Source organism: Dermochelys coriacea, chromosome 14 (assembly GCF_009764565.3).
Source record: "Dermochelys coriacea isolate rDerCor1 chromosome 14, rDerCor1.pri.v4, whole genome shotgun sequence".
Lineage (NCBI taxonomy): Eukaryota > Metazoa > Chordata > Testudines > Dermochelyidae > Dermochelys > Dermochelys coriacea.
In genome coordinates this window covers 8,889,011-8,906,433 of record NC_050081.1, presented here as the reverse complement: position 1 = coordinate 8,906,433, position 17,423 = coordinate 8,889,011, and the positions used below count along the sequence as shown (strand labels likewise).

The 17,423-nt window shown below is 52.0% G+C and overlaps 1 protein-coding gene across 1 annotated transcript in view; it reads right to left on the bottom strand.

The window, feature by feature from the left end:
• The window catches only part of PECAM1 (platelet and endothelial cell adhesion molecule 1), a 105,141-nt gene that overhangs the window by 69,047 nt on the left and 18,671 nt on the right, over nt 1-17,423 (bottom strand). The gene's annotated exons all lie outside the window — the stretch shown is intronic.

Below are 17,423 nucleotides of genomic sequence, written 5' to 3'. Positions count from 1 at the left end.
CAACTCGCGCTCACATTGTTGCTACAAGTGGTGGAAATACAGCAAGAATAGCAATGGGGGAAATTTCATTAAAGGAATTCTAGAGCAACCAAGGTCTTTCTGTGCTGCGTATTTATGCCAAGGTTTCTTCATAACCGAAATCAACTTGCCTTGCTTCCTGCTTGTGAAAGATTTGTCCTCTGGCGTTCTTGACTGTGGTATGTGTGGTTTTTAGAAGAAAGTGCTGAATAAAAGGAATTATTTTTTAAAGTTAGGTTAACATTAAAAAGGAAATAATGACATTTTCCCAGCCCTGACCAGTTCAGTTTGTGCAATTGAAATTTACCAGGTCGGGTACAAGGGCATTCCATGTGCAATGTCCATAATATTCCCTTCCTCAGTACATCAGTACATTTTTTAACCAATCCACTTTTTCTCTGAGGTCAGAAGTGGGAGCCGGGAACTTCTGAGCTCTAACCTGATCTCTGACATTGACTCACTGTACAATCTTCATCAAGTCAATTAGGCTTTAATTTTCAAAAGCGACTAGTGATTTTGGGTGCCTAAGTTGAGACATATTATGAGGCCTGAATTTCACCAAGCAAGTGCTCAACCCTTTTTGAAAATCAGGCCCCTCCCGAGTTAGGTTCCCCAAAACTGAAACACCCCAAATCACTAGTTACTTTTAAAAATGGAGGCCTTAATCTCTCCATGGCTCAGTTTCTCCCATCTTTATTATGGGCATGATACATACTTGTTTACCTCCAATGGCACTGTGAGGGTTGATTAGTTAGATCACAGTATCAGTGCTATGCGATATAATCAAGGAAGTATGAAAATGGAGAGGCATGATTCTCATAAGCTTCATTGTTTACATGAAAACCTCTTTGTTTCTCTTGGGGTCAATGGGAACTGTTTTCCCCAAGTCAATAGCCTTCAGGTGTAAGCTGTGCTATAGTCCTTGCATAACATACATAAGTGTGGTATTTTGCAACAGGGAACAGGAAGGAAATACTCATCTGTTTAATGATGCATCAATAACATTAGCAAGCCCTCAACTAGCTATTTTGCAGAGGAAATGGCATAGTAGCCATAGCAATTAATAACCAGGAAGTAAGCTAGCTTGTTAGCAATGGTATTTATTCTTCTTAACCTGGTTCCCTTGAAATACATTTACAACAAACATTGAAAACTTGGCCGGTCTCCAGCAAAGGGTCTCCAGAGCCAGGTAGAGGAAAAGAGGAGGAGGCTGCTTGCCAGATGGAGAACAAAGACTGATAAACTTTTGCTATTGATAGCAAAAATAGGAAGGAAGGAGATTTTCCCAGCCCCTTAAAGTAATGCAGCACAGATGTACAAAAGTCTGCACAAACCAGCTAGCCTTTCCCACAAGGAGACAAAGGCGGTACATCCTTTTAACAGTAGAGGAGGAAGGAGTTTGAAGAAAGTATGTGTAGGCTAATATAATATAATTAGAGTGGGTCAAAATGACTCTAGGTTCAGACTGAGGTTGGACATCTGGCTTGAGGATGAACCAGGATTAGAGCTCAGGTTCAGTGTCACCAAAACTTCATAAGTTGTTCTCAGGAGACTTCAGCCCAAAATGGAGGATCTCTCAGAGGATCTAACAATCTCCTGAAAGTTCCACCATTTTGTGAAGCATCCAAATGGCTCTAGGAAAAAAAGACCCCTTCTGGTTCTTGGTCTAGCTCAGAAACAAAACCACACAGGTGAGTTTGAATCTAGGGATCAGGAGACCAAGGTGTCTTGGGCCCATCTCCAGTTTTAATTAAATTGATCTGAACCCCAATTTAATAGTTTCCAGGCACCTCTGGACCTGCGCTGGTGAGTAATATACCTGTGTATTCTCCCACATTCCCTATGGTCTCCATTCTATATACCTTTATCTGGAATGTCTGATGCCGTGTCAGACAAAGCTGATCAAAAAGCCTTTCCTACCTGTACCAGAATGAGAATGGAAGCCTAAGAAAGCATCAGAAGAAAAAGTTTCTTTCATACCCAGTATCCATTGTACTTGCGGGCAAGTAGGGTGCGGAAAAGATACTGCATCAACAGACACCCTGACTTCAAGCATTTCAAACCTAGCTCACTTTCTGAGCCAGGTAGAAAAGTGATCAAAGCCCAAAGCCCAGTAAAATCAATGACCATTGATCTAATGACTATAATAGCCACTGGATCGGTCCCTCTTATTTGGAAACTGCTGATTGTTAATGCTTCTGTTCGCTCTTTCTGCTAGTATTTGCCTAGTTAAATAAGCCACCAGCCACGTCATCTCTTTGAAATGGAGCTTTGCCTGAATAAGGCAATGAAGACATTTTGCCTGAGTATGGACTAAGTAAATGTTGAACAAGAACTTCAGAATTTTGGCCCACAAATGTTCAGTCTTTTCAGGAGTCTCTGGCTCCTGCCCTGTCTCCTATGACAAATCAAGGAAGCTCAGAGTTCACACCATATTTCAGCCATTTATTTTTACCAGCCCCCCAGCAGGCTAGCATTTACAGTGCAGCACTAGGCAGCCACTAAACCAGCGAGGCACTGTGTTGCTATCAGGATCAACATATACTTGCTACGCTGAGCACATGATGATCCCAGTGAGCCCCTACCTTGCTCACTCCCTTCCTTCAGTTCTGGGGGGCTCTGCCTCAGGCCTTGACATTTCAGTGCTTTCCCTCTAGCACTATCATACTGCTATGGGAAGGAGCAAATCCAAAGAGGACTTGCAGCCTGCCACCGCTCTATCAGACAGTACAACACAGCTGAGATGGGCCGCAACCAGAACCATTCGTCTGCACTTTGGTTAGGGAATTGACTAAAATATGACGTGGAGCCAAACCTCCTATTTTGTTTTTGCAAAACAAAACCCCCTGCCCAGCTTTGCCCAGTCTATAATAGACAGTGGCTCTGATTCCACAGCTGTTGAAGTCATTGAGAGATTTGCCACTAACTTTAACAGGCCCAGTGTATATTTGTCTTAGCTTTTAAATTATTTTTAAAATGACTCGATTTCTAACCCACCAATTTCTGATCAGTGTATCCTAATCTGTCTGTTGCCAGAGGTGACCCTTACTACACTCAGAACTTTATTCTAATGTATAGAGTTGTCTGAAGTGCAGGATACTTGTGCAGGCTTAGACACATCACAAGGCAATCAGGGAATTAACTGGATTAGTTCTAGATTTTTTTTTTAAATCCATATTATCTTTTCTGGAGAGTATGACATTTGAATATTGTATTTACTGTAAAAACTGTCTCTTTACACTTCAGCAGAGTTCAATTTCATTCATTGATTTGAATGTTTATCAAGAACCTACACTTTTTGTTAGGGGATGGACATTTCTGCCAGGAGTCTAAAGAGCTCTCTACAACTTATAGCGGTGGTCCCCTAACTGTGGGGTGCAGAGGAATGTTCAGGTGGAGCACTGCAAGGCCTGGGCCAGCTCCCATGGGGCGGGGAGGGAGCACCACTGAGCCCCACTCTGCCCCTAGCCCCAGACGTAGCTCCGGCCCCGTCCTCAACCCCCGGCTGCGGCTCCACTCCTGGCCGTGGCCCCAACTACAGCTCCTGCTCTGACCGTGGCTCTGGCCCTGCTCCTGGCCCCAGCTCCCAACTGTGGCTCCCGGGTAAGTGGGGGTGGGGGGTTACCATCGAAAAAGTTTGGGGACCTATAGTGAACCGACAGTGCTAAAAATTTGGCTTTCTAAAAATAATGTTACATTTCACAATGGCACCACCTAGTGGAAGATTATCACTAGTAAAATGAAAACAAATTCTGGTCACCACAATACTAATCTCTGCTAAACCAATAATATTTGAAAGCTTTATTTAGAGTTTTTCCTATTATCACTGACATCTTATAGCTCCTCCTTCAAACTGTAACATAAAATAGAATTGAAAGGGCACTGGATGGATCAGAAAGGTGCTAATAAGAGCCTTTCACATCCAGCAGTTTTCAGAGGAGTAGCCATGTTAGTCTGTATCAGTAAAAACAACAAGGAGTCCTCGTAGCACCTTAGAGACAAACAAATTTACTTAGGAGTGGCTGGATCACTACAAAAAGTAATTTTCCCTCTGTTGATACTCAGACCTTCTTATCAACTGTTGGAAATGGCCAACGTCCACCTTGATTGCATTGGCCTCGTTTGCACTACAAAAGTAATTTTTCCCTCTCTTGATATTCACCCCTTCTTGTCAACTGTTAAGAATGGGCCACTTTCACTTTAATTGAATTGGCCTCATTAGCACTGACCCCCCACTTGGTAAGGCAACTCCCATCTTTTCATGTCCTGTATATATATATATATATATATATATATATACTGTTACTGTATTTTTCACTCCATGCATCTGATGAAGTAGGTTATAGCCCACGAAAGCTTTTGCCCAAATACATTTGTTAGTCTGTAAGGTGCCACGCGGACTTCTCATTGTTTTCACGTCAAAGTTGTCAGTTCCGATCTAGCTCATGCAGGATGCAGATGAAAGTCATTATTACCACCTAACATCTGATCAGTGCCTGTATGATGTGGATGTGGTAGTCACCTATTATTGCAATGATTATTTGCATTGCAGAAGCACTCAAAAAGCCCCAAGCAGGATGGGGCTGGACTCTGGACAGACACACAGGAGAGATTGGGTTAAGGCACAAGGCACTATCCTACTTTGCCTAGGGCAACACCTCCAGAGTCATGTGGTTATGTCAGAATCTCAGCTTTCGTTTCAAAACTAAATGTTTCTAGCCCTTGTGATTGGGAAGTAAAACTTGAAAGCATAAACTGAGTGTAGCCAATGCAGCAGCATCTGCCAGAGTCTGAAAACAGGTGGGAACTTTTCCATTAATCTCAATGATTCCAAGATGCTCTTCCGCAAGTGGGCACTGACAACACCACCCTTACTCATTCATCTTGAATTTCATGAGGGTTTGGATTTAAATCCCTGGATCCAAACTCAGCTCTATGGTTTTGAGCCAAACACAGAATCGAAAGGTTGGGGTCTAGTTTTCCAGATTCATTTAGCTGCTGCCCAAGGTGTTAGGTATTTGTCCGAGTTGCAGACAGCCTGAGAACTAAACATCAAGCAGGACTTGCTGCACTGGTCTCCTGCAGAAACAAAGGAGCCAGAGGGAACCTAGCACTGTTACTTATGACCACTATTTAACCCAGGGGTGGGCAAACTATGGCCCGCGGCACGCAGTAGGGCTAAGGCAGGCTCCCTGCCTGCCCGCCCTGGCCCTGAGCTGCTCCCGAAAGTGGCTAGCACCACGACCCTGCAGTCCCTGGAGGAGGAGGAAGGCAGAGGGCTCCGTGCATTGTCCTCGCCTGCAGGCTCTGCCCCCTGCAGCTCCCGTTGGCCAGGAACGGGAAACCGGAGCCGCTCAAGATAAGTGGCACCGGGCTGGAGCCCGCACCCCGCACTCCTCCTGCACCCCAACCCCCTGCCCTAAGCTCCCCCCACTCTGCACCCCCTCCTACACCCCAACCCTTTGCCCTGAGCCCCTTCCTGCACACCGCACCCCTTCCCACACTCCGCACTCCCTCCCGCACCCCAACCCCCTGCCCCAGCCCTACCTTCATGGCCCTGCATGCCATTTCCCCACCCAGATGTGGCCCTCAGGCCAAAAAGTTTGCCCACCCCGATTTAACCTCACCTGCCAGGGCTTTTGTACTATAGGTGTATGAATATAATTTACAAGCACAACGCAAATACTCCAAAAAAGTTTCCATAAACATTCATTTGAATGTTTAAACAAATTTTCTTTTAATGTGTTTGGGTCCCTTTTGTGTTCTTTTTCAGCAGAGATTCAGGTGAACAACTCTACTACCAAAAATATTAATCAAAACACCAAATTCTAAGCAACTGTTGCAAAATATTCATGAAACAGGAACTTAGAGTTAATAATTGTGAGTATTTGCACCAAAAACCAAAACAACCCCTAAGCAGGAAACACTAACATATCATGTGACCTACAGTTCTATTCAAAATAGTTAATTTGAATACTAGCAACGATCCGCTTACAGCTAGGAATTACTCAGTAAATAATTTTGTATAACAAATTCAAGAAAAACATGATCTGTCTGTGGACAATTCTCAAACAGGAAAAGGGGCAAAATATGTTGAAAAAATTATTTGTTATGCCTTTTTGACCCAGCTGCAGTAAGTAAAATAATGGCAGAGCATATTGTAATTTCAAAATTATAAACAGGACCTAGAAACTAGATCAATGTTTAAAATTATAACTATTCAGTTCAAATCAAGGGACCCTGATGCACATATGAAACATTCATTTAATTCTGATCAATAGATGGACATACACACACACTCTCCTCAAAGCTTCTAACCATTCTCCTGTTTTTAAATATATGTGTAAAATCCTAATTTGCTAGTCTCAGCAATAAAATAATCACAGCTGAAAGGTTTTTTGGGCCTGAATGCTAGGGTAATGGTGCTTGAAAAATCTCCACAAGAGATTTAAGGAATGCCATGTACTTGGTCTCTGTTTACAAATTAGATATGCTCCAAAAATGGAAATATCCAGAACAAAAACATCTTGTGGTTTTTTTTTTAATTAAGCATCTGGATGAAATATCTTCTATTATATGCTTATTTCTTTCCTTCGACCTTCAACTCCTGTGATTTTCTTTCTGCTTCATTAGAAAGACAGAACACTCTGGTATGTTGGCTATAGAGTGAATCTTCCTCAAATGCCATCTCTCTGCACAGTACCTGTTCAAGCAAAATTCTGCTTTGATTTTTAAACATATCATCCACTGAGACCAGCACTAAGAACACCAATTGAAAATTCCCTGCCCTAAGTGCAACCAATTTATAGTGTGATAAATGTAGGTCTGCATAACACTTTCCAGCTGTCACCAGTCTGGTCACCATAGCCATCCAGAACTTTGTGGGCACAGTGAGGACAGAATCCCAGAATCTCTTGTTCCACAACCACATGCCCCTATCACTTGAGCTAAAGGAGAAACTATCTGTTAGCAATAGAGGATATTTTTTACACAGGAGTCTAAGGGTGTTATGGTCAGGATTGGGGTCCCTAACTCCCTTAGGCCTTGCTACATGAGAAAGTCGCATCACTATAACTAAAGATGTGATTTTAAACTGATTTCTTACACCAGTGCAACCTCCTATAGGGACACTATTTGTGTTTTAACCCAAATTTATTACAGCTTAGTTTAAATTGATTAGGGATCCATTTTAGATAAACTAAAATAAGCCACTCTTAACTGACATAAGACTTTCCACACAGGGGCTTGCATCAGTTTAAAAAGTGATTCAAGTCAAACCAGTGCAGCTTTCTTATCTAGATAAGGGCTTAGGTTCCTTTGAAAATCTGCCACAGAGCTTGAGCTGGAGCGCATCTCTCTTTCTCTCCCACTGCTCTTTCAAAGCCTTCTAGCTTGGAGGGAGGTGGGAAGCTGCTACTCCTGCTGCTGCTAGGCCCTAAGCTCTCCCTATTGCTCCAGCTACTCCCCTGGCTGGGCCAGACACACCCTCCCCCCCGTTCTCTGCTACCTGGTTGCTGGACCCCCCACTCTTGGGTGCTGCTACAGCTGCAACTGCAGCCCCGGGGGGGGAGGGGACTGCTAGCCCACTCCCCAGAGAGGAGGAGTGAGGGACCCCAGCCACTACTGTTGTGGACACCACCGCCTGAGAGGGGTCCTTTCTGCCTGCCTGGACCACCACCTGGAGTTCCTGGAGCTGCTGCTGCTGCTGAAGCCCGAGGAGGAGAAGAAGAGGACCATCTACCAGTAGGGGAGCACCTAGAGACTTTGCAGACCACCATGGAGGGGGCCTAAGACTGAGTAATTTTCAAACTGTGCTCTTGTGGTGGGGGTCTTGACTGTGTTTCCAGGGACACAGGAGGTGTGGCGTGGAGCTGCCCCCCAATCCATCTGTGTGTCCCCCCCAACCCCCACCACTACTACCATCACCGCTGCCCCTTCCACCACCCCCACTGGCTGTATACCATCTGCCTCAGCTCCTGCCTCTGGACTCAGCTGCTTGCTTGGCTTGCCATGCCCTATTTCCACCTTTTGGGCCAGAAGCAGCAGCCAGCTTAAAAAGACTTGTGCAAGCACACGTGGGTCTGGACTGTCTACCCCCCAGCTTGCCCTTTACTACCTGCCCCATTTGCCACGTGTAGCTTTGACCCCCCTTTTGTCCCAGCCCCCCGTACTAGCTTCAGTTTGTTTGCCTGCCCCGCCCATTTCCTTCTGCAGCCTTTGATTGTTTGCCCCGCCCCAGCCTCTGAAGCTAGCCCCTTGGTTTCCCTGTTCTACCTCCAGACCGCTTAGCCCCTCACTCCGTGTGCCCATGCCCCCTCCCATGCGCTTGTGCAATTCCCCATTTTAGTTGCAACCCTCTTCACTGCACCCCCAATGTTGTTGTATCCCCCCCTCCCCTAGTGCACCAAGAGGAGCTGGAATTCCACCTTGTGTCGGTGACTGACCCCTAACCCTTTATTGCCCCCCGTCCAGCCCACCCCTTTTGGCGCCCTCCTCCCCGCCTGCAGCCTAGCGGGGAGGAGTGGTCGACCTGCTTCCCCTCTCCCCTCCTCCTTCTGGTGTCCCCCTTCCCTCCTTGCTCATGATGGCGGGGGATGAGACGGGTGGGACCCCTCCAGCAGCCCGAGCTCCCCCTCCCCCGCCTACGCCTCCGTCACCCCCCCAAGCTTCTACCTCCGCTGCTGAACCATCTGCCACTGCCCCCGCTGGGGCACCAGCAGTGACGGGCACCGGGGTGACCTCCACTGCTGCCACGTTTCTCACCCCCTCAGATTCGGGGGGAGCCCCCCAAGCCGGCAGGAAGGGCCAGGGGAAGAAGAAAGGGAAGGGCCCTGCTAAGAAGACCAGGCCCTCCATGGCAGGGGCTGCCCCCAATGCTCCGGCCCCACCGCCGGCTGGGGAGTCCCTCCCCTCTGTTTCCTCCACCAGCTCTGCGGGTGTCCCTCCCCCGGCCCCCAGGGCATACGCCCAGGTGGCGGCAGCCCCCCTGCCTGCCGCTACGTCATCTTTCCTGCCCACCGCCTCCACTACCATCTATAGCGGCCAAGGCCCCTTTCCCACCATGACCAGGAAGCACGGTGTCCGTTGCCTCCTGGTGCCCGCCTCGCCCCGCGTGGAGACCTATGTGCGGGCGTTGGCGAGGGTGGTGGGGCCCACGGCCATTGTGGCAGCCTCCAAAATGTATGGCAAGGTCGTCTTCTTCTTAACGTCGGAGGCCGCCACCCAGGAGGCGGTGGAGAAGGGCCTGGAAGTAGGGGGCGTCTTTGTCCCCTTAGAGCCGCTAGAGGACCTGGGCGTCTGCCTGGTCCTGACCTCCGTCCCTCCCTTTCTGCCCAATGCCGCCCTGTTACCCGCCTTCTCTACCCTGGGGAAGCCCATCTCTGTCATCAGCCCTCTCCCGTTGGGCTGCAAAGACCCCGCCCTCCGTCACATCCTCTCGTTCCGCCGGCAAGTGCAGCTTCAACTGCCGCCGGCGGCGCGTGACGGAGAGGCGCTGGAGGGGTCATTCCTAGTCCCCCACCAGGGGGCCCGTTACCGGGTGCATTATTCCACGGGGGAGGCCCGGTGCTACCTCTGCCGGGCGATGGGGCACGTCCGGAGGGGCTGCCCCCTGGCCCGGCAAGGAGGGGCATCCGGGACCCCCGAGCCCCGGCAGGGCACCGGCCCCATCATCGCCGGCACCCCTGGCTGCCCGGCACCCGAAACCACCCCTCCTCCTTCCCAGTCCACCATTGCTCCCGCTCGGGCCCAAGGGGCACCTCCCCAACTATGCCCAGACGAGCGGGAGAGCCCCGCCCCCGCTGTTTGCAATCTGGCGGGGCCTGTGGAGGAGGGTGCGGCAGGGACACTGCCGGGCACGGGAGAGGGCCCGCCCCAAGGGGAATCTTCCCTCCCTTGTGCTGCCCCACCACTATTCCCTCGAGTCCCTGAGCCATCGCCTCTGCCCCCTGACACAACCCCTGCTAGCCAGCCCCCGGATGATGCCATGGAGGGCTGGGCCCTAGTTCAGTGGAAGCGGGGCAAGCGGAAGGCTTGAGCTCCGCTCCTTTCATCTGATGCGGAGGCCCCCCGGAAGACCAGGAAGGGGGGCACCGATGCCGAGCCTTCTGCTGTACCCATGGGTGTGCTCCATCCACCAGAGCCGGCTGGGGAAGACGTGGCAGCACTGGAAGGCAGTATCTCCCCTCTACTGGAGTCCCTCCCCTCCAAGACTCCCGAGGCACCATCTGAAACCCCAGTGTGCCCCGAAGCAATCGTCGCGTCAGGTGCCAGCGGGGAGAATCCCGGGGTGGCGGAAAACAATTTCCCGTCTATATATGAGGAGATCGAGGCCCTGGGTCTGAGCCCGGTCACCCAGGGGGAGGACGTTCCTATGCCAGCGGGCCTTGATCTGGGCGACCTCACTCCAGCCCCCCTTTCCCCATGTTCCCTCCCCCTAACCGTTGCTTCCGCTCCCACCTCTGAGGAGCCCCTGGACTCCCCCATCAACCCGGCTGCAGAGGGCACCCCGCTGAGAGCCGCCGAGCCTGCTGTGGCGACGGCCAGTGCCACGCGGCTGGAACCTGAGCCACCAGGGGCACCCCTCGCTGGTGAGGAGCATTCAACCTCCTTCCTGGGAGAGGGCCCTACAGAAGAGAGTCCACTTCTTGATGCCGTGGCTGCCAAATCCAGCAGAGAGCTTGCGCCCGGCATCACTGAGAGCCCTCTCCCGGCCCAGACTCTCACCTCTACCCCTTCCCCTGCCCTTATCCCATCCACCTCCCAAGATGTTATTGCCACCCCTGGGATTGTCTCCTTCCCCTTTCCAACAGATGACTCCCAGGGAGCGGCCTTTGTGTTTACCCGTCCCGACCCACCAGGGGCTGCTATCCTCCCTCCGCCGCCCCCTATCACCCCAGCATTCAGGTCAACCCATCAGGAGCCCCGTTGGGGGTCCGCACCCTGTCTGCCCGTCTCGGTGGGCCATGGGGCTGTACCAAGGGCCCCGTCGGGGAGTAACCAGACCGTAACCCCAGCCCCCCATGCGCTGCGAGAGGAGTTGCGGGAGTTTCTAGAAGACATCCGTGGCCCTCCAGCGATGGGGGGACTTTAACCAAATCCTCCGGGCCGCAAGGGCCCTCACGGGAGAGGGTAAAAGGACCGGGAGGCAGGGCGCCGCAGCCTACCAGCAGGTCCGCCTCTTCCGTGACTCCTTACTCACCACAGGGTGGGTCACGGACTGCTGCGCGGCCCGCCGGGAGCCACGAGCATCCCTGCCGGCGAGGATCCCCCCCAGCCCTCCTCATGGCACCCTTTCCATCGCAACATTGAACACCCATGGCTGTAGGATGGGTCTCCGCAGGTCCCAGGTGCTCTCCTTCCTTCGGGAGGGGAGGTACTCTGTGGTTTTCCTGCAGGAGACCCATACAGATCCAACCGCCGAAGACAGCTGGTGGCTGGATTGGGGAAACAGGGTCTACTTTAGCCACCTCACAGTTCGTACGGCTGGAGTGGCGACCCTGTTCTCCCCCGACCTACGAGGTGCTGGGGGTCACCGAGGCTGTGCCGGGTCGCCTGCTGCACCTCCGGGTCCGCATGGAGGGGCTCGTAGTCAACCTCATCAACATCTATGCCCCAGCAGTGAGCCCGGAGCGGCTGCAATTCTATCAGCAGGCGTCCGCCTTCCTCGGCACCTTGGATCCTCAGGAGTGCCTGGTCCTGGGAAGGGACTTTAACATCACCCTTGAGGATCGGGACCGCTCGGGGACCGAGCAGAGCCCGGCCGCCATCGTCATCCTCCAAGAGATAATCGAACACCACTCCCTGGTGGACGTCTGGCGCGACCACCACCCGGATGACACTTCCACATTCACCTTTGTCCGGGTGGAGGCCCATCGATCGCGCCACTCCCGGTTGGACCGCATTTATTTATCACGCTTTCATCTTTCACGAGCCCACTCCTCCAGCATCTGGCCGGCCCCATTTTCTGACCATCATATAGCCACCCTCTGCGCGGAGAGGCTGGGGCCGGCCTATTGGCATTTTAACAACAGCTTGCTGGAGGATGCGGGCTTTGTGGCGTCCTTCTGGGAGTTCTGGTTGGCCTGGCGAGGGCAGCGGCATGCCTTTCCCTCGGCACGGTGGTGGTGAGACCTAGGGAAGGTGCGCGCCCGGCTCTTCTGCTGTGACTACACCCGGGGCGCCAGCCGACGGAGGGATGCGGCAATAGAGCAGTTGGAACGGGCGGTCTTAGAGCTGGAGAGGCGTCTGGCTGCCAGCCCTGAGGATCCACACCTCTGCAGAGCATGCCGGGAGAAGCGGGAGGAGCTCCGGACCCTCGAGGACCATCGGGCCCGGGGTGCCTTTGTTCGATCCCATATCCATCTCCTTCGGGAGATGGATCGCGGCTTCCGCTTCTTCTACACCCTGGAGAAAAAGAGGGGGGCTAAGAAACATATCATCTGCCTACTGGCAGAAGATGGCACCCCCCTCACAGATCCGGTAGAGATGTGCGGGAGGGCGAGAGCCTTCTACGCAAGCCTTTTCTCCCCGGATCCGACCGATCCTAACGCTTGCAGAGTGCTTTGGGAGGAGCTCCCGACGGTCAGCACAGGCGACCGAGACCGGCTAGAGCTGCCTCTCACTCTGGCCAAGTTCTTGGAAACCCTCCGTCGCATACCCACCAATAAATCTCCAGGCATGGACGGACTGACCGTGGAGTTCTATCGCGTGTTCTGGGACGTCCTGGGCCCAGACCTAGTCACCGTCTGGGCCGAGTCTTTGCAGAGCGGGGTCCTCCCTCTTTCGTGCAGGCGAGCCGTGCTCGCCTTATTGACGAAGAAGGGGGACCTCCGCGATTTACGAAATTGGCGTCCCGTCTCGCTCCTCAGCACGGACTACAAAGTCGTGGCAAAAGCCATCTCACTGTGGCTAGGGTCCGTGCTGGCAGACGTGGTCGACCCAGACCAGACCTACACCATCCCGGGCCACAGCATCTTCGACAACCTATATCTGGTCCGGGACCTATTGGAACTTGGGTGTAGGGATGGTCTGTCGTTCGCCCTCCTGTCCTTAGATCAGAAGGCGTTTGACAGGGTGGATCACGGGTATCTCCTGAGCACTCTGCAGGTGTTTGGCTTTGGACCCAGGTTTGTGAATTTTCTCCGGGTGCTGTATGCTTCCGCAGTGTGTCTGGTCAGGCTCAACTGGACCCTGACCGAACCGGTCAGCTTCGGGCGAGGAGTACGGCAGGGGTGCTCCCTCTCGGGCCAGCTGTACGCTCTGGTGATCGAGCCCTTCCTCTGTCTCCTCCGAAGGAGGTTGACAGGGTTGATGCTGCGGGAGCTGGAGCTGCAGCTGGTCCTGTCGGCGTACGCTGATGACGTGCTCCTCGTGGTCCAGGACCCGGGCGACTTGGCGCGGGTGGAGGCTTGCCAGGCCATCTATTCGGCAGCCTCCTCCGTGCGGGTCAACTGGGTCAAGAGCTCTGGCTTGGTGGTAGGGGACTGGCGGCAGGCGAGCTCCCTCCCACCCGTGCTTCAGGCCATCCGGTGGAGCACGGGTCTGCTGCTCTATCTGGGCGTTTACCTTTCTGCCACGCATCCCTCTCCGCCGGAGAACTGGCAGAATTTAGAGGGCGGGGTGATAGAGCGGCTCCGGAAATGGACAGGACTACTCCGGTGCCTCTCCCTTTGAGGGAGAGCGCTAGTGCTTAATCAACTAGTCCTGTCCATGCTCTGGTACCGGCTCAACAAGCTGGTCCCGGCCCCGGGTTTCCTGGCCAACCTCCGGACATCGATACTGGAGTTCTTTTGGTCAGGACTGCACTGGGTCCCTGCAGGGGTACTTCATCTACCTCTGGAGGAGGGAGGGCAGGGCCTAAAATGTCTGCTCAGGTCCATGTCTTCCGCCTCCAGACCCTGCAGAGGCTCCTTTATGGTGCAGGTAGTCCGGCGTGGAGCATACTGGCGTACACCTTCCTGCGCCGCTTCTGAGGGCTCCAATATGACCGGCAGCTCCTTTATCTCCATCCGAGAGGTCTTCCGCAAGACCTCTCTGGGCTGCCGGTCTTCTACCAGGACTTCCTCCGGACCTGGAAACTCTTTACAATGACCAGGTCTGTGGCGGCCACCGAGAGGGCAGATCTCTTCGCGGAGCCCCTGCTACACAACCCCCAGCTCCGTTTGCAGGTGGCGGAGACCCGTTCGGTGCGCCAGAGTTTGGTCCTGGCAGAGGTCACAAAAGTCGGAGACCTCCTGGACTATGACCGGAGAGACTGGCTGGATCCCGACACTCGCTAAGCGCATGGGGCTTTCCAGACCTTGTACTCCCTGGCGCATACTTCAGGAGGTGAAGGCCGCTTTGCCGCCCGTTGCTCGGGTTCATCTCGACCGGGTCCTGCACGAGGGCACGCCCCACCCATCCTCTACCCCAGGCCTACCGGACCCCTGCCCCGTGGACCCAACTGACCCCTTCACCCCTTCACTAGAAGCCAGCTGCATGAGATGCAGCCGGTCTGCTTTCAAACCGCGCCAAGAAAACATCTCTACATGCTCGTGCTCCACACCCTTCACGCCCACACCCTCGTGTCCCGCCCCGATACAAAATGGCGGGACCTCCTGCCACCTTTGGAAGGTGAGGAGCCCCGGTGGGCCAGCCTATATTCCACCTTAGTCTCAAGGCCCGCTGGGGATGTCAGTTGGCGGCTCCTTCACGGAGCCATGAGCACGGGCGTGTACTTGGCATGGTTCACTTCAATCCCAGACATCTGCCGCTTTTGCGGCGTGAGGGATACCCTGACACATGTATACCTGGAGTGTGCCAGGCTGCAGCCCCTATTCCGGCTCCTCACCAATATTTTATTATGGTTTTGGTTGCACTTCTCCCCTCACCTTCTCATTTATGCACTCCCTATCCGTGGCCCCACAAAGTCTCAGGATCTCCTGGTCAACATCCTCCTGACCCTAGCTAAAATGGCCATCTACAAAACCAGAGTGAGGAGGTTGGCCGAAGGAGACTGCTGTGACTGTGGGGCCTATTTCCGATCCTCGGTCCGTTCACGTATCCGGGCAGAGTTCCTCTGGGCGGCGTCCTCTGACTCCCTTGACGCCTTTGAGGAGCAGTGGGCGCTGTCCGGGGTTCTCTGCTCGGTGTCCCTGTCCGGTTCCCTTCGTTTGACCCTTTGACTGCACTCCTGCCCCTGTTATTTTATTAGTTGTCCTCTGGAATTTTTTGGGAATCTAGGTCCTGTGGATCCCCCTTTTAGGCTGGGGGGGATCCTTTAGTGGTGGACGGGCTTCGCCCGCCCACTTCCCGGATCCCAATAAGACAGAGCTTGACACACAATTAAGCATCTCTCAATCTATCCAGTAGAGGGCAGTGACCAACACATCACAAGGACATCCCCATGTCTTTCCAACAATGTTTGTGTTTAATCTTTAATGAAAGATGACTGTCTGCTAGGAACTAAACTTATTTCTAACTTATGGCAAAACACACCTTTTTGACCCTGCCTCTACCCTTGATACACCACTGTAAATGCCTTCATGCTATGGCAGCTTTCAGGGCAGTTGTTCACTCATTGCAAAAGTTAATGTTAAAAACTCTTCAGGGCCATGTCTGCCACAATGGCTTCCCTGCAGCCCCAAAGAATCTTCCCCCACATCCCCACTGACTCACATCCTTTTGGCGACAGCTGTTGGCCCTTCACATTCTCCTTTCGCCACAATTGCCACACACTAACCCAGCACCCAATATCAAGCTCTTGTTTCCTTCCTCCTAGAGTTACAAAGTTGCACTAAACACTTACACCACTGTAAATCAAAAGTAACTCCACTCTAGCCACTGGACTTACACTGCTGTAAGTGGCTGAAGAATGAGACCTGTGACAAAGTTCCTGCTCTACCTTGGTGGGTCTTGCGCTTATTGGCGGATTTGCTCACCTTGGAGCTTCATGGCAGCCCTCAGCTTGGCCATTTCTCTGAATTCTCAGTCCAGGTCGACTCCTCCTGTGTCTGACCAGGAGTTGGGAGGTTTGGGGGGAACCCGGGCCCGCCCTCTACTCCGGGTTCCAGCCCAGGGCCCTGTGGAATGCAGCTGTCTAGAGAGCCTCCTGGAACAGCTGTGCGACAGCTACAACTCCTTGGGCTACTTCCCCATGGTCTCCTCCCAACACCTTCTTTATCCTCACCATAGGACCTTCCTCCTGGTGTCTGATAATGTTTGTACACCTCAGTCCTCCAACACTCCGCGTTCTCACTCTCAGCTCCTAGTGCCTCTTGCTCCCAGCTCCTCACACACACACCACAAACTGAAGTGAGCTCCTTTTTAAAACCCAGGTGCCCTGATTAGCCTGCCTTAATTGATGCTAGCAGCTTCTTGATTGGCTGCAGGTGTTCTAATCAGCCTGCCTTAATGGTCTCCAGAAGGTTCCTGATTGTTCTAGAACCTTCCCTGTTACCTTACCCAGGGAAAAGGGACCTATTTAGCCTGGGGCTAATATATCTGCCTTCTATTACTCTCCTATAGCCATCTGGCCTGACCCTGTCACAGCCTCTTTGAAGCCAGGTCTTCCAACAACTTACCCTCAATGAACATTTGCAAATTCTGCTTTTCCATGAAGTGGGAATGCTGCTTTGAGAAGACATGGAGTTCCCCTTACTGAATTTCTGGCTCCCTTCCAGAGATGGTCCCAAACACTCACCACCAAACATGTTGAACCCCAGATCAAATGGCATGGTTCAGGGTCCATCTCTACCACCATCTCCCTTTAATCTAAAAGGGAAGGCAGCAGTGTAAAGGAACTAGGATTTGAAGAAGTAGGACAGATACAGTTCATATATTCACATCTTGCCTCTTTTGGCTCTGGGTTTGTAAGTGTTTGTAGATCTTAAAATGACATCAGAGTTCACCCTCTTATAAATTGTGTTTAAAAAAACCAAGCCCCAAGGTTTATTTCCAAAACACCATTGAGTCAAGGTTACCTTTGTATGTTCGTATCTATTTGGACCGGTTTTCAACTGTAAGGCAGCTAGAACACCACTGACTGACGAGTGCCCGAAACATTCATCATTAGCATTACATTCCAACCAATTATGCACTTCTCATATAACCTGACCTGTGTAACCAAGACATTGCCAAAATGTTAACTTTTCCCTTCTGTGCCTTTGGCATTTATAGTATGTTTTAAGTCGTATCTCAGACACTGCTGAGGAATGGCACAGAGATACAGAAACACAAATCATATGTTGTTTCCTTTAAATAGGATTACAGGATTTGTTAGAGTTCTCTCTCCTCATTTTAGGACAACACTATTTGCTTGAACATATGGCCTAGATACAACACTGTCTTACATTGGCACAAAAGTTGCCATCAAGGTCCTGTCCACCCTGGGATCTACCCAATGTTAGCTCCAGTTGTGGTTAAAT